Consider the following 24,123-nt stretch of genomic DNA (forward strand, 5'->3'; position numbering starts at 1 on the left):
CATTTGGATGGATATATGAATAGGAAGAGTTTGGAGGGATATGGGCTGGGTGCTGGCAGGTGGGACTAGATTGGGTTGGGATATCTGGTCAGCATGGACAGGTTGGACCAAAGTGTCTGTTTCCATGCTGTACATCTCTATGACTCTATTTATTCATTGCCAGATGGCTATTGCCTCGGGGTGTGGTTAGGTTCTGATTTTCAGTGGGATCCTGCAGGACTTGTTATGTATGACTAATGTCAGTACTGATTTAGATTTAGATGTTCGAGGGGATGAACTGCATAATAGTTTAACTTTTATGCAAGGTTTCATTGACTACTAACAGACTACAAATGTTGAGAATAAGGGAAATTGGCAAAGTAGAAGAACTCAAGCAGGTAGGTGCTGTTGGGATTAGGAAGTAAACCAAGAGGTTAACAAAAGATACCTTAGCATCAGCATCCTTCAAAAGCAGCTAGCCACTCGGTTGTCTCAAACTACTACAGAATCTAAAAGGAAATAAACTGGATGGGCCACCCAGCATTTGCCTCAACACTGAAATGACAATATCACCTCCTTATTGTTGATCTTGCAAAGTCCAAATATGCAACTACTTTGGCTACATTAGAAGGTCAGATTGAGACTGAGATTTCTGCAGCAGTAACTTGCCTCCTGACTTCTCAAAACCCGTCCGTGACTCATTGTGGGAGTGATGGAAAACAGTCTACTTGTTCTGCAGCTGTAACGACAGTCAAGAAGCTGAACACAATCCATCACAAAACAGCCTGCTTGATTGGTACCTCATCCAGCACATTCCTGATGAAGGTGTTTATGTCTGAAACATCGACTCTCCTGCTCCTCGGCTGCTGCCTGACCTGCTGTGCTTTTCCAGTGCCACACTTTTCGACCTCATCCAGTATCTTAAACATTCAAACCTGAACTAAAAAAATGGCAGCACTGCATCTACAAAATGCACTGACCAAAGGTCCTTCAATAGTGGTTCAACCCACAACCACTACCACACTTAGAAGGTGCAGACAAACAGCACTGATAGCAAGATCCCCCTGCAAACCACACCCCATCCCAACTTGAAACTATATTGCCATTCTTTCACTTGCTGGGTCAAAATCCTGGAACTCCCTCTCTAACAGCACTGTTGGGTATACCTCAAGGATCACGGTGGTTGTGGAAGGCAGTTTCCTACCTTTCCGAGGGCAATTAGGGATGGGCAACAAGATAGTAACTCACCTCCTGACTCCCTAAGCCTGTCCACCATCTACAAGTGAGAAGTGTGATGGAATACATGCCACTGTTTGGATGAATATAACTCCAACAACACTCAAGAAGCTTGACACAATCCAGGGCAAAGCAGCCAGCTTGATTGTCACCATATCCACAAATATTCACCACCAGCACACCATAACAGCAGTGTGAATCATCCACAAGATGCACTGCAAAAATTAGTCATGACTCATCAGACAGTACCTGCCAAACCCATAACCACTTTCACCTGGAAAGACAAAGGCAGCAGATGCATGCGAACCCCACCACCTGCAGGTTCCCCTTCCAACCCCTCGCCATCTTGACTTGGAAATACACCGCCATTCCTTCAGTGTGGTCGGGTCAAATCCTTCTTGGAGGAGAAATGTAGTAGATGTCCGTGTTGATTCGGTCGCCTGAGATAGAAACAGAAAGGTCTAGGAAGGGGAGGGAGGAGCCCGAGACTGTCCAGGTGAATTTGAGGGCGGGGTGGAAGGTGTTAGTGTAGTGGATGAACTGTCCAACCTCCTCGGGGGAGCACGAGGTAGCGCCGATACAGTCATCAATGTAGCGAAGAAAAAGATGGGGGGTGGGGCCAGTGTAGTTGCGGAAGATGGATTGTTCAACATACCCTACGAAGAGGCAGGCATAGCTCGGGCCCATGCGGGTGCCCATGGCTACTCCTTTTGTTTGGAGAAAGTGGGAAGATTGGAAAGAAAAGTTGTTCAGGGTGAGGACCAGGTCCTTCAGCCACTATTACATCTGGGAGATTGCTTGTGTCTTCCCAGTGAAGACACTGTTTGGAGGGTCGGTGTGGACTTGTTGGGCTGAAGGGCCTGTTTCCACACTGTAGGGAATCTAATATAAAAAATAATAATAATCTCCTTTATTGGGTCTGACTGAAGATTCATTCATTCATTCAGAGAACAATTAAGGACCCCACGCCCAACCCAACCGCTCGTCTTCAACTATGCCTGCTGGAGAGGGAAAGAAAAAAAAATTCAAATGAAACGAAACCAACCGAAGGAGTGAGCAATTTATAAATGATTTGGGGGAAAAAAAAAACAAAAGGTGGCACGGAACTGATTTATTTTCCAAAAAAAACCGGTTGGGAGGGGAGGCGACTGCAGCGGGCGACTGCTTCCTTGGCCGGGGTCCTTCAGCCCAGTGGGCGCCACGTGGTGTGGTGACCTTGGAGGTGCGCACCCCGAAAGGAAGAGTCCAGTTGCTGCTTGGCAGAGGGAGAGGTAGGTGCTCGCAGAGGGTGCGTGGTTGGGGGTTGGGGAATGCAAAACTAATTTAAAAGCAATGAGATGGGCTGGGGAGAAAAAAAAAAGAGATTTCACGAATGAAATCCTTTGTAAAATTGTTTTAATGCATTTATAGGAGTTTTACCCCCCCGCCTCCCCTTCCCCAGTATGTTCAGTTTTGCAGATTTGTTGCCTCAAGCACCTTGCAGCTTCACAGACTTCAGGTGCCGCGTGTATTTTTCAGTATTTTTAAAAAAAATAATGGCAGCTATTAAATTTTATGGCTCATTTTGACGCTCGTTTCAGTGCGTCTTGAAAATGTGGACATCTGCAAATTAGTTTGGAGGACGGTGATATTGGGAAGGACGTTTCACCAATTCAGGGATTAATAATATTTTAAAAGGCTTTTTTTTTGTCTGTAAGGAATGCTTTTTTGGAGCGTTGGGTTTTGCAGTTAAGCTTGTGGAAAGAGCATTCGTAATTAAGAGCATTCGTTATTTTAATTTTCAAAAACATGAAAAACTTAGTTTAATTGCCCTGAAATTTAAACAAAATATATATAAAACGTTTTCTCTAGGTTATAAAGGGTGTTTTTTTTTAAAATAAAAGTGTGAACGGTCTCGAGTGTCCACGTGGAGTCGAGACTTTTGTGCCAGTTCCTGGGCCCACGTTTTTGATTTTGTTTTCATTTTCAAAAAGCATCAGTTAGGGCTTGTGAAGGTTGTCTCTGATGGTTGAATTTTACTCTTTATTTTCTTGTTTGATGCAGAGTTGCTGGTTACAGACGTGGTGGATTGTTTCAGAATATGGGGGTGATAGGCCACAGGCCAGATCCTGTATGTTGCCCAGGTTCCAGCCTCCTAAGGTCAGTCGAAATATTCTTAAGAGAAAGCTATTTTCCTTCATTTTGTTCAAAAACCATGTTAACAACCATCAGACTAGGATTTTCCAGCCCCTCGGATGCTGCCTGACCTGCAGTGCTTTTCCAGCACACTCTAATCTAGACTGTGATCTCCAGCATCTGTATTCCTCACTTTTGCCTTTCTGTATTCAGATCTTGTCCTAAACTTTATAAGTGAGGTCACTTGCGAATTGGCAAATATTGTTGCAAGTCCTACTCTGAATCATTCAGACTTTTTTTTTTAGGCCTGATCAGGTCTGCACTTCTGTTGCGGTGATCATTTTGCAGTCAGTGTTTCAGAATTATTTTCTTTACAGATGAGTGTGTGGGGGAGAGAACCATCGAGAATGCAGGGAGAAAAGTATAGTAGAGTCACATGTATTAGGGACATTTAAGTGACTTGGATAGGCACAATGAAGTTAGTACAATGAAGGGTATGTAAGTTAGTCAGATGTTAGAGTAGGATCGAAACCAGCGCAACATAGAGGGCTGAAGGCCCTGTACTGTTCTATGTTCTAAAACCACTGTTTCCCGCCCTGGCTTTTTTTTGAGTTAAAATTGTAGCTGATGTTTGGAGGGAGGGTGCTCGTGGTTGCCCTCCAGTGGAGGGAGGGTGAATGTGTATGAATGACCTCTTGAGGCAAGAGGCATGGGCCTTGTTTTCTGATCCTCTCCTAACCTGACTCATGTTAGGCTGAGCTTTGTTTTGAAAGCTCATCGTGTGGTATATAGCCTCAGCTTTGGTGCCTGGTCTTAGCAAATGTTTGTTTGGCAGGTGGGTCGTTATATATTTTCTCCTTGCACGCAGACCCACACAGATGTATGCTCTTCCAGGAAGGACTAAATGTTAACTCTTGCTTCTCTCTCCACTGGCCTGCTGGGTTTCTCCAGCATTCTGTATGTTCCTCCTTGAGGTCTCTTGATCCGACTTTGTGCTGGTTAGAGGCGAAGCGGTGTCCCCAAACCCAGCAACCCTGTTCCTTTCTGGTGAGGACGGCCAATTCCTGACTGGTAGTGCAGGGTCTATGGAGACGAGGTGCTGGACTCATCCACTTGCGACTGGAATAGCAAATTTTATTTTAAAGCACTCTTTTTGGATGTTCCACAGTTCCTTGCAGCTCATTGAAGTTTGGCCACTCATTTATAATGTGCTAGAGTTGGCTGCTACATTGGCTACCCAAAGGGGAGATGGTGACTCACGCATTTAGGTCCAAACCATCCTTGTTCTTTCCAAGCTGGACGTCAGCCTCTCCACCAGCAAAAGCACCATTATATTCCCTCCTGGAAAGTGAACAATGGAGAAGGCAGTGGTCATGATTAGCGTGGTGCTGGAAAAGCAGAGCAGGTCAGACAGCATCCGAGGAGCAGGAAAACTGACCTTTCGGGCAAAAGACCTTCATCAGGAATGAGGCAGGGAGCCTCTGGGGTGGAGGCAGGAGTGCAGCAGGTTGATGGAGGTGGGAGTGAAGGTGATAGGTCGGCGAGGAGGGTGGAGTGGATGGGTTGGCAGGTAGGACAGGTCATGAGATGGTGCTGAGCTGGAAGGTTGGAACTGGGTTAATGTGGGGGGGGGGAAATGAGGAAACTGGTGAAGTCCACATTGATGCCCTGGGGTTGAAGTGTTTCGAGGCAGAAGATGAGGCATTCTTCCTCCAGGCGTTGGTGATGGGGAGGCCCAGGACCTGCGTGTCCTTGGCAGGGTAGGTGGAAGAGTTGACATGTTCCTCCACGGGGCGGTGGGATTGATTGGAGGTGCAGGACATGGGTGAGATGCATTGGAGGGCATCGTCAACCAAGTGGGAAGGGAAATTTAAATGGCTGAGTGAGGTACTACTTTTGAAGGGCAGGAATAGGGGGGATTAACAAATGCTGACTTTGCAAGCAACATCCACACCTCACGAAACAACAATGGAGGGGGAGTGGGGCAGGGAAGAGTAAAGACAGAATTTTGTTTAACGTTATTTTCTTTTACAGATTGATGACTGGGACATCTCGGGATCCTGACTTTGCATTGTGACCAGGTACAGACATTCATTCACAATGAATTGACTCTCAGGTTAAATATTTCAGTAATAATGATGACTCTTTACAGACTAGAGTTACAGATTTAAATCTGACGACACTTTCACAGTGCTCTGAATACTTGTCAATACTTGGCCGTTGTCCAATGTATGTCTTAAGGGCATCATTCAATTGTCCTCCTTTTTCTGTTTTATAGGTTTGGAGAGGTGACCTAGGACTCGAAGCGTTGCTGAGTGGCTCTGAGGCGAGTTGCTCTCTCTAACTTAGTGGGATATGGTGTCCTTGTGGTAGTGTCAGTGGATGAGTAATTCTAATGCTCTGGAAGTACGGGTTCAAATCTCGCAGCAACTGATAGTCTTAAATTTCAAGTCTGGAATTGAAAGCAATAATTGTTATTTAAAACTCACTGAATTTGTGGGAGTCCTTCAAGGGAGGATGTCTGCAGTTCTCACCCGGTCTGGCTTAACCTGGGTCTCCAGATACACAGCGACATGGTCGATTCTTAACTGGTCATTGCATTGGCCCAGAGAGCCGCTGAGTTCAAGGGCAGTTAGGGATGGGCAATAAATGGTGACTGACCCAGAATCGTTCCTAGGGAAGATTAAATTTGTTGGGTGAAGGGACAGCGGTGTGGTCAGCTGGACTGGCGAAGAATTGTTGTTTTTTTGTTTTACATAGTATCTCAGAACTTACCATGTATTCTCTCTTCTCCTCTTTCCCCCCCACCCCCCCACTATACCTGGCAACTATGGACAGAAGTGGTGAGTTTGTAGCTCCCCGTACAGTGTGGAAGGAGTCCATTCAGCACATAGAGTCCACACTCTCCCTCCTGAAGACTATCCTCCCAGAGTACAATTTCCCCCTGTCCGCCCCCAAAATGATCCCTGCAACTGTGGATTTCCCATGCCCTATCCACTCATTCTCTGATCCACACCACTGGACACTATGGATGGTTTAGCATGGCCGATCCACCTAAACTGCACATCTTTGGACTTTGGGAGGAAACCCACGCAGATGGGGGAAACATGCAAACTGCACACAGTGGCGTGTGGGTGGAATTGAACCCAGATGCCCAGTGCTGTTAGGCAGCAGTGCTAACCACTGAACCTCAGTGCAGCCCCTTATGTCCAAGGCATTCACGGTAACAGTTTACAGATTCTAAAGTCAAACTTGACAAACAGGCATGTTACTCTGAACACTTTCCCACAAACGTTGCTGCGTACCTGGTCTCTGTGGTTTTTGGGTTCTGGTTGCACTGTATTTAACAATATTCCTCTCTTGCAGGTTCGCTGGCTGGGGTGGAAGGCTGTGGACAGGCAGCATTCACGCTATGGAAACAAGCCCCTCACCCTGACTGGGTTGTGTCAGCTCCACGCAATCTGATTGGGTTGTGTCAGCTCCACGCAATCTGATTGGGTATGTGATAGTTTTTTATTACAACCTGCGATTCAGGGGCTACAAGAGTATTAATGATGACTCTTCACAGACTAGAGTTACAGATTTAAACCTGACGACACATTCACAGTGCTCTGAATACTCGTCAGTACTTGGCCGTTGTCCGATGTATGTCTGGAGAGCATTATTCAATTGTCCTCCTGTTTCTGTTTTACAGATTCTAAGAGGTGACGTAGGACTCTAATTGTGTGGCTCTGAGGTGAGTTGCTCTTTTTGTGTCAATTTGTGGTCTAGTGGTGGTGTCAATGGACTAGTAATCCTAATGTCACCATACTAGGTACATCATCAGTGAGCATCTGGATGAAGGTATGGCCTGATTTCTGTTGTGTTTATAACTCAGGAAACCATCGGACAGACAGTCACACCAACAGGAAAACAATACGTACTGACCAAATACTGAACTACAAGCAAAACTAATGTCATTTACAAAATACCTTGCAAGAACTGCAACAAACTCTACATTGGACAATAAGCAGAAAATTAGTGACCAGGATACATGAACATCAACTAGCCACAAAAGACATGACCCACTCTCACTAGTGTCTTTACATACAGATAAGGAAGGACACCATTTCGACTGGGACAGCACAGCTCTCTGAGGAGAAGCCAAACAGGCACGCAAAAGAATCCCTGGAAGCATGGCATTCCAACCGGAACTCTATCAACAAACACATCGAGTTAGCCCCCATTTACTACCCCGAAGAAAAAACAGGAAATGACACCCCCCCCCCAGGGAATGACATTACCAACCCAAGGAAACCTAAACACTTAAATAGAAAGTGGGGGGGGGGGGGGGTGTCATTTCCTGTTTTTTCTTCGGGGTAGTAAATGGGGGCTAACTCGATGTGTTTGTTGATAGAGTTCCGGTTGGAATGCCATGCTTCCAGGGATTCTTTTGCGTGCCTGTTTGGCTTCTCCTCGCAGGGCTGTGCTGTCCCAGTCGAAATGGTGTCCTTCCTTATCTGTATGTAAAGACACTAGTGAGAGTGGGTCATGTCTTTTGTGGCTAGTTGATGTTCATGTATCCTGGTCACTAATTTTCTGCTTATTGTCCAATGTAGTGTTTGTTGCAGTTCTTGCAAGGTATTTTGTAAATGACATTAGTTTTGCTTGTAGTTCAGTATTTGGTCAGTACGTATTGTTTTCCTGTTGGCCATGCCTCCATTGCTTCAGCCGGAGGTTCACTGATCTTACCTAGTATGGTGACGAAACGTCTGAAAGCGAACCTTGTAGCTCAGCAAGCAAACCTACCTCCAGTTTTGGGGGGAGCTGGACTGGCAAAGAATGGCTGGTTTATGTTTTAGAGTGAGGACTGAGCACCTCGGAACTGACCACTCATCTCCCCACACCCCCAGATTATACCTGGCAGTTAGGAACAGAAGTGGCGTGTTCGTAGTTCCCATTCCAGTGTGGAAGGAGGTCATTTGGCGCATCAAGTCCACACTAACTCTCCCAAAGACCATGTCACCCCTGCCAACCCCCACCCCACCTCAAATCCCTGCAACCAACCCAATCTTGACATCCCAAGGTGTAGAATTTAGCATTGCTGATGCACCTAAACTGCACATCTTTGTACTTTGGGAGGAAACCCACGCAGATGGGGCAAATGCACAAACTCCACACAGATAGTCACGTGAGGGTGGAATGAAACCCCCCCCCCCCCCCCCCCCCAAATGTTGCTGCGTACCTCTGGTTTCAGGTACTGGGTGCACTGTATTTAACAACATTCCCCTCTTGCAGGTTCATTGGCTGGGATGGAAGGCTGGTGTTACACAGCTGTGGACAGGCAACATTCACGCTATGGAAACAGGCTCCTCACCCTGACTGGGTTGTCAGCTCCACACAATCTGACTGGGTATGTGATAGTTCTTATTACAACCTGCGATTGAGGGGCTACAAGAGTATTAATGATGACTCTTCACAGACTAGAGTTACCGATTTAAACCTGACGACACATTCACAGTGCTCTGAATACTTGGCGGTGCTTGGCCGTTGTCCGACGTACGTCTGGAGAGCATTATTCAGTTGTCCTCCCGTTTCTGTTTTACAGGTTCCAAGAGGTGACCTAGGACTCATTGTGTGGCTCTGAGGTGAGTCGCTCTCCTTTTGTCTATTTGTGGGATATGGTGGCCTCGGAAGCGCCAATGGATGAGTAATCCTAATACCCTAGAAGCATCGGTTCAAATCTCGGAGCAGCTGATAAATTTTTAAATTTAAAGTCTAGAATTGAAAGCAACAATTGTTTAAAACTCTCCTATTTTGTGAGAGTCCTTCAGGGAAGAAAGTCGGCAGTTCTCACCCGGTCTGGCTTAACCTGGGGACTCTGGACCCACAGTGACATGGCAGATTGTTAACTGGTCCTTAAATTGGCCCCGCGAGCCACTTAGTTCGAGAGCAGTTAGGGATGGGCAACCAATGCTCACCTACCCAGGAATGTACACAGTCCCCAGCAAGAAGAAAGTAGGTGTGTCGGCTGGACTGGCAAAGAATGGCTCTGTCTCGTTTTAGGAAGCGAGGGCTGAGCATCTTGGAACTAACCCTTCGTGGTCCCACCCCACCCCTCCACAAAAAGCCTGATTTTCTAGCCACTATGTGCAAAAAATGGTGAGTTCGGAGACCACCCTGACAGTGTTGCAGCAGGCCATTCAGTCCATCAAAATCCATGCTAACCCTCCTGAAGACTATCCACATAGAATTCCCCCTATTCCTGTAACCCTACGTTCCCCATGGCCAACCTACCCGTCCCTGGACCCTACTGGCAATTTAGCACAGCTAGACTACCTAACCTGCATGTCCTTGGTCTGGGAGGAAACTGGGTCACCTGAAGGAAACCCAAACAGAATGTGCAAACTCCACACACACACACACACACACACACACACACACACACACAGTCGCCCGAGGGTGGAATCTAACCCGGGTTCCTGGTGCTTTGAGGCAGCAGCACTAACCACTGAGCTACCCCTTGTGTCCAAGGCATTCAGTGACAGTTTACAGATCAAAAGTCAAACGTAACAATAAGAGTGTTACTCTGAACACTTTCCCCAAACCTTGCTGCATAACTATGGTTTTTGGGTGCTGGGTGAGCTGTATGTAACTATGTTCTCCCATGCAGGTTCACTGGCTGGGATGGAAGGCTGGTGTTATACATTTGTGGACAGGCAGCATTGACAGCACGGAAACAGGCCCCTCACCCTGACTAGGTTGTGTTGGCTCCACGCAATCTGATTGGGTATGTGATAATTTTATTACAACTCTGTATTGGGGGGCTACAAGAGTATTAATGATGACTCTTTACAGACTAGAGTTACAGATTTAAACCTGACGACACATTCACAGTGCTCTGAATACTCGCCACTGCTTGGCTGTTGTTGTCCATTGTACATCTGGAGGGCAGTGTTAGTTATCTTCCTGTTTTTGTTTACAGATTCAGAGACATGACTGAAATGAGGTATCTGTTGAGGTGAGTTGTATTTGTTCAATAAACTTGCAGGGAGAGGTGATAGATTGGTGCTGATATTGCGGGGTCTGTCACCTCAGTTGGCTGGTTTGTGATGCACAGCAATCAGTGAGAGTTCAATTCCTGCACTGTCTGAGGTTACCATGAAGGACTTAAAAATGTGTTGCTGGAAAAGCGCAGCAGGTCAGGCAGCGTCAAAGGAGAATCGACGATTCGGGCATAAGCCCTTCTTCAGGGCTTTTCCAGCAACACATTTTTTAGCTCTGATCCCCAGCATCTGCAGTCCTCACTTTCTCCTACCATGAAGGACTGTCCTTCTCAATTGCACCACTGGCTAAGATATTATGACCCTCTGGTTAAACCCCACTATCACTTGCGTCTCTTTTGCTCTTATTCTTTCTGTAATGAGAAAGCTGCCTTATGGTCTGAGAAGATCATAGCAAATGGACCTCAGGATTATCAGTCCAGGGTGACCAGTTTATATTCTATTAATGAAATAATTAATTTAAGGGGATGGGGAAAAGCGTGGTGTAGAATGCTGGTCTCTGGTAAGGTGGTCATCGCTGTTGTAAAAAACAGATCTGGCTCACTGATGCCCTCTAGTGAAAGATATCTGCCATCCTTATCTGGTCTGGACCACATGCCTTCAGTGAGGGTAAGTGTTGGCCTAGTGGTATTGACGCACGACTGTTAAATCCGGAAACCCAGGAAATGTTCTGGGGAGCCTCGAGTTCGAATCGTGCCTTGGCAAATGGTGGAGTTTAAATTCAGTAGATATCAGGAGTCTATAAAGTTCTATATCAATAGAACTTTATTGTTGTCCTGATTTTTTTTTCAAGAAATCAAGCTGGAGAGGCAGGCCTCTCTCTCTTTTTTGCACACTCCTTTTCAAGGCAATTGGAGATGATGGGCATTTAGTGAGTTTTTCTTTGTTAAAAGCCTGCTTGCATTCTTTCTCTTTTTCAGATTTATACAGTGAAGGATGAAAGTTTTTTTAAAGTAATGAGGAGTGTAAATAATTCATCATTATAAACGGTCGTGACACGGGGTATACTCTCCGCTTAAATTAAAACTAGCAACACAGAAAAGATTTATCATATGCAGTAATCTGTAAAACTTCGAGGCCAAGAACTATTTAAAGTAAAATTTAATAACTTTAAATAAAGTACAATAGGATAATTAGCAACTATTTACAATTCCTTCCTCTAACCTATCTTTTACCTTCCCTTCTATAATACTAATCTGATAAAACTCCCAATTAAAATTTACAAAACAACACTTATCTCAAAAACAGGCAGCTTTAGTTGCTCCTCTGTATTTCGGTTGTGTTTTCTCCTTGGGGGATACTGCGTCACAGCTTACTGATCGATAAAGGTACTTTTAAGAGAGCTATTACTTATAAGAAAGCTATTCTGGACAGTGTTCAATGTTGTTGGCTTGGCAGTTCTCCTCCCGACTGTTCAATTTTCCCCAGTCTTAGACCCCAAAGCATTGGATTGTGTCTTTTGGCTTTTAAGATTGTCAATGTACTCAATTCAAACTTTATTGGAATTTGGTATTTTTCGGGATATAATTTAAACTGGCCTAATTCAAATATGTTTCCAGGCAACAAGCTACCCCAGTAGTTGGTGCACATGTTACATTGTGTCTTACTGAGAACACTTGGTGCTGTCATTGCTAGCTTTTACTCCCTTAAAGGTACAGTACACCCACGTCTTCATAACAATATTAAGGTCCTTGTTGGAGTGCTTAATGATGACACTATACAGACTAGAGTTACTGAATTACTACCTTTGTTGATCTCAGTGCTTTGAACATGCAGATCATCTGATGTGTGCATTTTGCAGCTAATATTGAGCCATTCTGAGTCTCTGTGTTCCTTCATAGGTTGCAGGGAACCTGGGCAGGGATGCTATCTTCCTGTGACTACAGCACAAGTGGGAGAAAATGTGGATAATTTTCTTTTGTGAAGCTTTCATCGCCTGCATCTGACCAGTCAGCTTGTGCAGTCCTGCTACTTGGTTGATTTTTTTTTTACTTGAAGGGTTAAGCTGTATTTGGGTTGAGTGCTGCAAAGTTTTCTTTATCTGTGGGGGAACTGTACTGGTAATAAAGTAAGCCTGATGGTGCTGTTATTGTTATTCAAAGTTGCATGCTTTCTTTTACCCAATGTGGTTAGTGTCAGCACATTTTGGAATCATAGAATCCCTGTAGTGTGAAAGCAAGCCATCTGTCCCATTGAGTCTACGCTGATCATCTAAACAGCACCCAGACCCACACCTATCCCTGTAACCATACGTTTCCCATGTCCAACCCACCCTAGCCTGCACATCTCTCGACAGATGGAGAAATATCTTAAAAGAAAACACTGCTAACTTGCCAAGTTTTGCGAGCTGAGGGGATATTTAAAGGTTATAGATGGGGTTAAAGTGCTTCCTTCTTTTCTTCCATCATTCTTTCCTTCCTTACTTCCATCCTTCCTGCATTCAATCCTTCCATTCTTCCTTCCTTCCCTCTTGTTCATCCCCAGGGAGCAAAGTGTGGTCTAGGGATATGTTGTGAAATTAGTAATCCAGCCTAATGCTGTTGAGCACATTTTGTTCATTTCTTGGGATGTTGGTGTTGCCAAGTGGGCCAAATGGTCTTTTGCTGTGCGGAATCAAAATAAGCAACCAGTATTTCCATGTTTCCAATTCACCCTGCTTCCCCTCCCTCTTTTTCCCCCCCCCCCAAAAAAAAAATCACTCCTGTGCTGTCACTTTCAGCTCAATATCATTTTGCTTTGTAATTACTTACATTTTAACTCAACATTGTAAATAAAACCCTTGATGGACACTGGCAGCCAACACACCCAGTGTCTACTTGAAGGAATGAATCTGAGATGAGTATGACAATTTCTTCCACCATCTGATTTATGAAATTCTGTTGAATTCTTCAAATTTTTCACTCTAATTTCCTCCAGTATCTGAAAGTGTTCCAATATTTTATTTTAATTGAGTGGACCATACACCCAGCTTCAATTTGAATACATTTGAAGTACTGATTGCTTCTGCCAAACCTCTGACCTTTGTAAGAAATTTGAGTAACCACACCTCTTCTGATGTTTCGCTGCGCATTTCCTTCCTTGATTTAAGAAACGTGGTCATCTCAGCACAAAAATATTTGCAGGACCCACCCTTGACTTAATGCATCATTTGGGTAATACAAGTTTGTCAAGTAGACAATTTTAAACAATCAGTGCTGAAGAGCTCTGGCTCAAATTGTGTTTTAAGTCTTAACAAAAATGCAAAGGTCATAGCTTTACTTAATTCCTGCTGGTGTATTATATAGTGATAAATGCCAAAAGAGTGAAAATTAGGTCAATAAAGTTTGCATTGGCGAGCAGCATGGTGCACCACCAATTGTGATACAAAGCAGTTTTTTTTTATTGCAATGTTATTTCTCAAGCAAGCTGAATAGTCTATATTTCTAATGTGAGTTGCCATAGTCTTACGAGGCCATTCATCAGAGAGAGAGAACCTGACGGCCACCATAGCTCAGGCAAAGGAAGATGTTGAGAAGGAGAATTCTTGATCGTAACCACAGTGGTGATGGGAGTTGAGCCCACACAGTTGGCGTTACACTGCACAAGAAGTCATGGTGCAGAATGTAGGTAGTGTGATCAAATGTGAGACACATGATTGAGTGCTGGTATCGACTGTGAGACACATGGGTGGCTATTGGGATCAGGTGTAAGATTAATGCAATCAACCATTTGATCACGATCAACATGTTGGACATCAGGGAGATACAATCTCAACGCACAGTCCCAAATAAGTCATACAAGATAAGACACAGTCCTGGGTGAGTCTCTCAGGTTAAAATACAGTTGTGTGAATTAAGTCACAGGATAAAGAGTGTCACTCAGATTGAGGCACAGTCCTAAGTGAGTCACAAGAAAAAAGGTGTCATCACCACAGCCATTTTCTTCAAATTTGGTACATTTTCACTTAAATCCCAAGGAATACTGAAAGGATCACTGGGCAACTGGTTTAACCACTCACTGTACCACTTCAAATACTATTAGGTCCTGCTCTTGTCTGCCTACTGTGCCAGGATCATCTGAACATGCAAGAATAATCCGTAATTTTCTGAAACTCCTCCACCTTCACCTCTAATAAGTGTATGAAGCTCATAGATTCTCTGTTATTAAGAGTTGGTCACCTCTGCCACATCCCCCCCTTCGCCAGTTCACCTGATCAAACTTCCTTTAGCGCTTCTCCTGGTATTTGTGTCTTCTCGTTTCCCTCTGGTCTCCCCTCTTGGCTTCCCTGAGCTTTTCTTGCCAATGCTCCCTTTATCCTGTTCCCAGTAATTTGATGATCACCCAACATGCCATCGCGAACGTACTCATAAGCTGACATTGTAAAGATTCACTCTCTTCAAGTGATATTCCTCCATTAAACCTGTTGCCATGATCTTTCTTCAAAAAAAAACCCTTAAACCATTCTGTCCTTGTAAAATACTGTCCCATCTCCAAATGTCTCTGCCCCACCAAAGCCCTTGGGCATGTTGACACCTTCAAAATCCCTGCCTAGATGCTTCCAAAATGTAATTCCCATGGTTGAATCACTCCACCCTTTGCATGGTGCTGAAACAGATCAAATCAAAGTCACTAATCATAAGCTATAGGAGCAGAATTAGCCTATTTGGCCCATCAAGTATGCTCCACCCTTTATCATGGCTGATACGTTTCTCAACCCCATTCACCTGTAACCCTTGATCTTCATATCAATCAAGAACCTATCGATCTCTGAAGAACTTACTCCTCATCTCAGTTCAAAAGAGTCTCATTCCTTCTCCCTGAGAATGTGCCCTCAGGTCCAATCTCAGCTATCTGTAAGAATAATAGGGGATTTTAACCTTCCAAATGTAGACTGGGACTGCCATAGTGTTAAGGGTTTAGATGGAGAGGAATTTGTTAAGTGTGTACAAGAACATTTTCTGATTCAGTATATGGATGTACTGACTATAGAAGGTGCAAAACTTGACCTACTCTTGGGAAGTAAGGCAGGGCAGATGACTGAGGTGTCAGTGGGGGAGCACTTTGGGGCCAGTGACTATAATTCTATTAGATTTAAAATAGTGATGGAAAAGGATAGACCAGATCTAAAAAGTTGAAGTTCTAAATTGGAGAAAGACCAATTTTGACAGTATTAGGCAAGATTTTTCAAAAGTTGATTGGGGGTAGATGTTCACAGGTAAAGGGATGGCTGAAAAATGGGAAGCCTTCAGAAATGAAATAACGAGAATCCAGACAAAGTATATTCCTGTTAAGGTGAAAGGAAAGGCTGGAATAGGGAATGCTAGATAACTAAAGAAATTGAGGGTTTGGTTAAGAAAAAGAAGGAAGCATATGTCAGGTATAGACAGGATAGATCGAGTGAATCCTTAGAAGACTATGAAGGCAGTAGGAGTATACTTAAGAGGGAAATCAGGAGGGCAAAAAGGGGACATCAGATAGCTTTGGCAAATAGAACTAAGGAGAATCCAAAAGGTTTTTTATTAAGGACAAATCTGGGGACAGAATGGGCCCCTAAAAGATCAGCAAGGCAGCCATTGTGTGGAACCACAGAAAATGGGGCAGTATTTTGCATCAGCATTTACTGTGGAGAAGGACATGGAAGATGTAGAATGTAAGGAAATAGATGGTGACATCTTGAAAAATGTCCAGATTACAGAGCAGGAAGTGCTGGATGTCTTGAAACGCATAAAGGTGGATAAATCTCCAAGACTTGGATCAGGTGTACCCGAGAAATCTGTGGGAAGCTAGGGAAGTGATTGCTGGGCCTCTTGCTTTGATAGTCACAGGTGAGGTGCTGGAAGACTGGAGGTTGGCTAATGCGGTGCCACAGTTTAAGAAGGGTGGTAAGGACAAGCAGGGGACTATAGACCTGCGAGTCTGATGTCGGTGGTGGCCAAGTTGTTGGAGGGAATCCTGAGGGACAGGATGTACATGTATTTGGAAAGGCAAGGACTGATTTGGGGTAGTCAACATGGCTTTGTGCATGGGAAATCATGTCTCACAAACTTGATTGAATTTTTTGATGAAGTAACAAAGAGGATTAATGAGGACAGAGTGGTAGATATGATCTATATGGACTTCAGTAAGGTGTTCAACAAGGTTCCCCAAGGTTTGATCTCACGGAATACAGGGAGAACTAGCCATTTCGATACAGAACTGGCTCAAAGGTAGAAGACGGTGTGGTGGTGGTGGAGGGTTGTTTTTGAGACTGGAGGCCTTTGACCAAAATGATTTGGATGTGAGCATAAGAGGTATAGTTAGTAAGTTTGCAGATTACACCAAAATTGGAGGTGTAGTGGACGGCGAAGAAGGTTACCTCAGATTACAACAGGATCTTGATCAGGTGGGCCAATGGGCAGAGAAGTGGCAGATGGAGTTTAATTCAGATAAATGCGAGGTGCTGCATTTTGGGAAAGAAAATCTTAGCAGCACTTATAGACTTAATGGCAAGGTCCTAGGGAGTGTTGCTGAACAAAGAGACCTTGGAGTGCAGGTTCATAGCTCTTTGAAAGTGGATAGGATAGTGAAGAAGGTGTTTTGTATGCTTTCCTTTATTAGTCAGAGTATTGAGTACAGAAGTTGGGAGGTCATGTTGCAGCTGTGCAGGATACTGGTTAGACCACTGTTGGAATATTGTGTGCAATTCTGGTCTTCCTATCGGAAAGATGTTGTGAAACTTGAAAGGCTTCAGAAAAGATTTACAAGGATGTTGCCAGGGTTGGAGGATTTGAACTATAGGGAGAGGCTGAACAGGCTGGGGCTGTTTTCCCCGGAGCGTCGGAGGCTGAGGAGTGACCTTATAGAGGTTTACAAAATTGTGAGGGGCATGGATAGGATAAATAGACAAAGTGTTTTCCCTGGGGTGGGGGAGTCCAGAACTAAAGGGTTTAGGGTGAGAGGGGAACAATATAAAAGAGACCTAAGGGGCAACGTTTTCACACAGAGGGTGGTACATGTATGGAATGAGTTGCCAGAGGAAGTGGTGAAGGCTGGTACAATTGCAACATTTAAGAGGCATTTGGATGGGTTTATGAATAGGAAGGGTTTGGAGGGATATGGGCTGGGTGCTGGCAGGTGGGACTAGATTGGGTTGGGATATCTGGTCGGCATGGACGGGTTGGACTGAAGGGTCTGTTTCCATGCTGTACATCTCTATGACTCTCGTGGAATCACCTTTCCATGCCCGCTCTATCCAGGTCTCCGTATTCTGTAAGGTTCAATCGGTGTCCCCCTCATTCTCCTGAACTCCATCAACCCAGAGTCCTCAACTGCTCCTCATATGACAAGCCCTTCATCCCTCCTCTGCATCCACTTTAATGTCAGTACATCCTTCGATATAGGGCGCAAAACTGCTCACAATATTCCAAATACAGTCTGACCAGAGCTGTAGACAGCCTCAGCAGTACATCTCTGCTCTTGTATTCTAGACCTTTTGAGATAGACAACAATATTGCTTTTGCTTTGCTATCTGCCAACTGAACCTGCATGTAAGTGAGGAGAATCCTGAACTTGGACTCCTAAGTTCCTTTTGTGCTTCAGATTTCAGAAGCCTATTCCCATTTAGAAAATAGTTTACACTTCTTCTTACCAAAGTACATAATGTATTCCATCTGTTATTTTGTTGCCAACTCTCCCAGATTGTCCAAGTCATTATGCAGCCTCCCCACCACAATACTGTCCCTCCACCTAGGTTTATGTCATCTGCAAACTTAGCAACAATGCACTTAGTTCCTTCATCTAGAGTGTTAATGTGTCATATGGTATAGGTTGTGGTCCAACACTGACCCCTATGGAACTCCACGAGAAACCGATTGCCATCCGAAAAAAAATCCTTTTATCTGCACTCTCTGCCTTCTGTCACTCCTTTAGCCATGCTTGGACCTTGCCCCAAATACCATGGTCTTTTTCCACCGCCAAACCACAACAACGCGACGGTCGGAGGAGGAGCGTCTTATCTTCCGACTGGGAACCCTCCAACCACAGGGGATGAACTTGGACTTCACCAGTTTCTTCATCCCCCCTCCCCCCACCTTGTCTCAGCCGAATCCCTCCAGCCCGGCACCGCCTTCCTGACCTGCAGTCTTCTTCTTGACCTCTCCGCCTCCATCCTACTCCGACCTATCACCCTCACCTTGACCTCTTTCCACCTATCACATTTCCAACGCCCCTCCTCCAAGTCCCTCCTCCCTACCTTTTATCTTCTCCTGCTGAACACTCTCTGCTCATTCCTGAAGAAGGGCCTGTGCCCGAAACGTCGAATCTCCTGTTCCCTGGATGCTGCCTGACCTGCTGTGCTGTTCCAGCAATAAAGTTTCAACTTTGATCTCCAGCATCTGCAGACCTCACTTTCTCCTCTTATTAAGTAGCATCCTGTGTAGCAACTTGACAAAGACCTCCTGCAACTCTTAAGATATAATGTTTACTGGCTTTCTCTGATCTAACCTTCTCAAATACTTTAAACAGATTTGTCAGGCATAACCCCTTGATGAAGCCATGTTGACTCAGCCCTATTTCACCATGTGCTTCCAAGTAATCTGCAATCTTGTCCTCAATAATAGACTTTAAAATCTTACCAGTGGCCAAGTTCAGCATAACTGACCCCTAATTCCCTGACTTCTGCTTCCCTCTCTTCGAAAACATTAGTCCTTTTCCAGTCCTCTGGGACCATCCCTGACTGCAGTGATTCCTGAAAGATCACCACCAATACTTTTTCAATCTCCTCAGCTACCTCCTTCAGACTCTGGGGTTTTGTCCATGTGACTTATCCACCTACAAAGCTTACATCTACTCCAGCATCTTCTCCTTAGTGATGGCCATTACATTCTCTTCTCGCCCCAACTTTCTTGAAGTTCTGGTGTACTGCTGGGTTCAGGTGAGTTCTCCCTCTCTGTCAAGTGTTGAAGATACCTTAGAATCTGAGATGGACATGTCGGATGTCACTGCCTCAATGCCTTTGCTGCCTTCAGAGACGATTTGGGTGCAAGAGGTGAGCTACTGTGGTCTCACACACCACCCATATCAGAGGCAGAGTAGGAGATACCTGACCTGGTGTTAAAATGCCCCAGGAGGATCTACGAAAAACAAGACTTGGAGGAGCTGGTCTTGGACTGGGGTGGACAAAGTTAAAAATCACACAACACCAGGTTCTAGTCCAACAGATTTATTTGGAAACACTAGCTTTCAAAGCGCTGCTTCATCAGGTAGTTGTGAAGCAGGATCGGAAGACAGAATTTATAGCAAAAGATTACAGTGATACAAATATCCATTGATCTCTGATCTCTCTCTCCTGCACGTGCACACACATATAAGTTTATGGGATGAATTTGTATTTGCAGAAATGCAGAACCTGCACTTTTTATAATATTTTGTAAATTCCACTTTGGAAATAGAACCAGTCTGACTCAAAATTGGGATACAGACAGACTCTAACCTCACATCTTTAAGGCAGTGTCTGAGCTGAGATGTCACCTTTTGTTATAAAACCTTGTTATCTCGAGAATGTGGGTGTGGGAGTTCAGGTAGCGGTTAATATCGCGGCGGCAGTTTGCTATGAAGAGGTCGAGGGCAGGTAGGAGGCCAGCACGGGGTGTCCAGGTGGACGGGGTGTGTTGGAGGTGGGAGAAGGGGTGGTCAGAGGGTGGGCGAGAGTCTTGATTGAAGAATAAGGCACGGAGGCGAAGGCGGCGGAAGAATTGTTCGGTGTCACTCCGTGTATTGAATTCATTGACCCGAGAACGTGTGGGAACGAAGGTGAGACCTCTGCTGAGGACTGATCTTTCATCCTCAGAGAGGGGCAAGTCTGGAGGGATGGTGGACACACGGCAGGGCGGGGAGCTAGGACCTGGTGTGGGACTGGAGCTGGATGTGGGGGCGGGGTTAGGCCTGGGGGCGGGGACAGAGGTCGGCGGGCAAAACCAGCAAACCCATTCTAAAAGATGAATTCTTAACTATCTAGGTTTGTTCAATGTATTGTTGTATCACTGCAGTCTTTTGCTTTAAATTCTGTGTCTTATGGTCCTGCTTCACGACCACCTGATGGAGAAGCACGCTTTGAAAGCTAGTGCTTCCAAATAAACCTGTCACTGTGTGGTTTTTACCTACAAAAAAAAAATAACTGGCCTAAGTCCTCGAACTCAGAGGGGGAGGGATATAGCGACTGTACCGAGGTCAGCCCAGTAGACCTCATTAAATATGATTTTCCTAATTAGTGATGTTAATCTGGTCCAATCAGGGAACCCTAGCTGACAGGGATAAACAGGAGTGATCCAGTCCTCAGTAGTATAGTGGTTAGTATCCCTGCCCATCACACGGGAGACCGAGGTTCAATTCCACACCGGGGAGTCTGTGGTATTCCCCAGGGAACCTGTGCCGCCTCCGGAATTTTAATTTTGTCCCTTTTAAGGACGTAAAAAGGCGGGCCCTGTATCGACTGCTGCTGCACACCGTCCACCTCTTCTCCCTCATCCACCGTCCGGACACGCCTTGGCGTGCCCATTTGCCACCGGGCGGTGGGGATCCCCAGTGGAAGGCTCTCTATGCGGGAGTCCTTCCCCTTTCTCTCGGGGATCTGAAGTGGAGGGTGCTGCACGCAGCAGTCCCCTGCAACCGCAGATTAGGGTGGTCCACGGACCCCCAGCCCAACTGCTTGTTCTGTGGCGCTGTGGAGTCCGTGGACCACGTGTATATTGGGTGTGGGCGTTTGCACTCCCTTTTTGATTTTCTTAAAAACCTCCTCCTCTGCTTTTGATTGCACTTCAGTCCCACGCTCCTGATCGTCGGGCACCAAGTATGGAGGAGGGAGGGCGGTCTGAAGACCTTCGCATGGGTCTGCTCCTGGGCCTGGCCATAAACAGGTCCAGGCAGCGGGCCGTGGAGGGGGTTGTTAGGGCTGACTGCCTGCCCCTCTTCCGCGGTTACGTTAGAGCCCCGGTGTCCTTGGAAAAGGAGCACGCGGTGTCCACCACTGTTCAGGGAGAGGTGGGCGCTGCAGGGAGTGGAGTGCATTATTTTCCCCTCCAACTCTATTTTGATTTAGTCCCTGCCCCCCCTTCACTGTTTGATCACACAGCACTGCCCTTTGATGTGAAGGGCAGTGTTTGTCACTGGCCACTCGGGTGTTTCCTTTCTTCCTGGTGGTGGAAATTTGAATAAAGATTCATGCACCTTGTGTCTCACACCTGCACACACACACAACATGATTGTGGAGTAATAAATAAGCATTACTGTAGTTAGGCGGTAGTGTCGGGGTAACAAAAAAAAGAGTGAAAATAAACAGGAGTGTCATGGGTTCTGTTCACTCTGAGAGCTGACTCTGAGGGAACTGCATCAGTGTCAAGGACTCTCAACATATAAATAAAGGGTGACTTGGTGTTTTAATACTGGCCTCTGTAAAGTTATTTCAGGATCCACCTGCTCACATATTACAACACATTCACCTGGTCATCTCTAACCTTTATTACTTAATTCTTCGATTTTTAAAATTTCAAACTGGTCTTTTTGTTTTTAGCCTGTCAAAATTTTCCCTATTTTGAACATAGAACAATACAGCACAGAACAGGCCCTTTGGCCCTTGATGTTGCGCCAACCTGTGAACTAATCTAAGCTCACCCCCCCGACATTATCCTATCATCGTCCATGTGCTTATCCAAGGATTGTTTAAATCTAATGTGGCTCAGTTAACTACATTGTCAGACGGGACATTCCACCCCTCACCACTCTCTGAGTAAAGAGCCTGCCTCTGGCATCTGTCTTAAATCTATCGCCCTCAATTTGTAGTTATGCCCCCTCATACGAGCTAACGTTATCATCCTAGGAAAAAGACTTTCACTGTCTACCCTATCTAATCCTCTGATCATCTTGCAGTCTCTAACCAATCCCCTCTTAGCTTTCTTTCTAATGAGATCAGAGCCAGGTCTCTCAGCCTTTTCCCATAAGACCTGCCCTCCCTCTGAAAGTAACCCATGATAGTCAAATTAGTAGCTATCACTAACCAATAAATTTATGATATGCCTGTGATGTCACTCTTTTGTGCTGAGCCCCTGATTCAGGGCTTCAACTTATCGTGTTTAAAAAAAAAACTTTACAAACTATGAGCCAAAAAAGCAAGCTAAAAGCATCTTTTCTCTCTGCACCAAATTCCCTTGATGCCTCCAAATCCCTGAACTCTCCTCTCACTCGGGCTGTGATCTCTGCTTCCTAATCATGCGAAGCTTGCTAATGACATCCTGTGACAAAGATAAAATTTCCCCTCATCCTTCTCAACCTGTTTGGTGCCTTACCCATGAAGACCACACCACCTTTGCACAAACCTTTCCCACGTTATCCAGCGGTGTTGCTGGAATATGGGGAAGGGCTGCTCACTTCTGTTGGTGTGTAACACATCTTAGTGAGCAGTTTACTTGCAGTGGCTGCTTTTCTTCGTCATGGTTGTTTCCAGCACATTTGGCCCATCATGCCCGCCCTGGTCAACAAAGGTCTGACTACACTAATCTGATTTTCCAGCTTTTGACCCATTGGTCTTGAGGCCATGGCAATGCAAGTGAGTACCTAGATACTACTGCAATATGACAAGAGTTTCTGACTCAACCACCCTTCCAGCAATGTTCATGCACTGTTATCTCTGGAACCCCCCCAAAGATTTATACTTGACCCATTCCTGAACTACATCGACACGTTGCCTCGCGCCCCCATTTATGTGAAAGCACAGGATCAGTTTTAACACCCGGCTCGGCCTCACTGCCACTGCCCTCTTGACTCCTCCACTGATGGCAATTTATCAGACTGCTTCTCTAACATCCAATACTGGATGAACAGAAATTTCTTCCAAGAAAATATTGGGAAATCTTTACATACAGATGAGGAAAGATACCACATTGACTGGGACAACGCATCCGTCCTAGGACAGGCCAAATAGAGACATGCATGAGAATTCCTAGAAGAATGGCATTCCAATTGGAACTCTATCAACAAACACATTGACTTGGACCCCATTTACCACCGCTTGAGAAAAAGAACATGATATGACATCACTAACCCAAGGAAACCTAAACACATAAATGAAAAATGGGCCATACCACCAGTGCTTAACTGGAGGCTCACTGATGATGTCACCTAGTATGGTGACAAAACATCTGAAAACAAACCTTCCAGCTCAGCGAACAAACCTACATCCAGAACCCCAACCTGAGCTACAAATCTTCCCAAAACTTGCTAACTGAAGCCAATGTTTTCAGTGTTCAGTCCAAAACAAGTTGTTTGCAAGCTTGGTGTCACATTTGACGCAGATCACATACTTGTGCCATAACTAAAACCTCCACTTCCATAATGTTACCCAATTCCACCCCAAACTCAGTTGATCGGCTGTTGAACCCCTCATTCATTCCTTTGTCTCCTAAAGACTCGAATATTTCATTGCATTCCCGGATGATCGCCAATGTTCCATCCTCTGTAAATGCAAGATCATTCAAATGTCTGCTGCTTGTCTTAGCTTGTACCCAAGTCTTCATCCCTTTCTAACATTCTGCTCGTTGGCCTGTAGTATCATCCATTAAATTTACATCTTGACTTTAAAATTCTTATTCTTGATTTCAAATCTCTCTACAGCCTTACCCATTCCTATTTATAGAATCCCTACCATGTGGAAGCAGGTCATTTGGCACAGCGAGTCCACACTGACCCTCTGAACAGCATCCCAACCAGACCCACCTCCCCTACTCCAACCCTGTTACCCTGC

At 45.2% G+C, this 24,123-nt stretch overlaps 2 long non-coding RNA genes across 4 annotated transcripts; both read left to right on the top strand.

Moving 5' to 3' along the window:
• Positions 1-2,422: 2,422 nt before the first annotated feature.
• Positions 2,423-5,657, top strand: LOC122541409. Of its 2 annotated transcripts, XR_006309596.1 has the most exons (4): positions 2,423-2,486; positions 3,259-3,354; positions 5,365-5,411; positions 5,609-5,657. It is a non-coding gene; the product is annotated as an uncharacterized LOC122541409 (long non-coding RNA). The 2 variants fall into 2 exon arrangements; XR_006309595.1 differs by lacking the exon at positions 2,423-2,486 and having other exon boundaries at positions 2,729-3,354.
• A 1,040-nt stretch (positions 5,658-6,697) lies between these two features.
• On the top strand, positions 6,698-13,040 carry LOC122541408. 2 transcript variants are annotated; one of them, XR_006309594.1, is made up of 7 exons: positions 6,698-6,828; positions 7,025-7,066; positions 8,608-8,722; positions 8,918-8,957; positions 9,983-10,099; positions 10,295-10,330; positions 12,215-13,040. It is a non-coding gene; the product is annotated as an uncharacterized LOC122541408 (long non-coding RNA). The 2 variants fall into 2 exon arrangements; XR_006309593.1 differs by having other exon boundaries at positions 6,704-6,799.
• The last annotated feature ends 11,083 nt before the right edge of the window (positions 13,041-24,123 follow it).

The sequence above is a fragment of the Chiloscyllium plagiosum genome, chromosome 37, assembly GCF_004010195.1.
Source record: "Chiloscyllium plagiosum isolate BGI_BamShark_2017 chromosome 37, ASM401019v2, whole genome shotgun sequence".
In the NCBI taxonomy this organism is placed as follows: Eukaryota; Metazoa; Chordata; class Chondrichthyes; order Orectolobiformes; family Hemiscylliidae; genus Chiloscyllium; species Chiloscyllium plagiosum.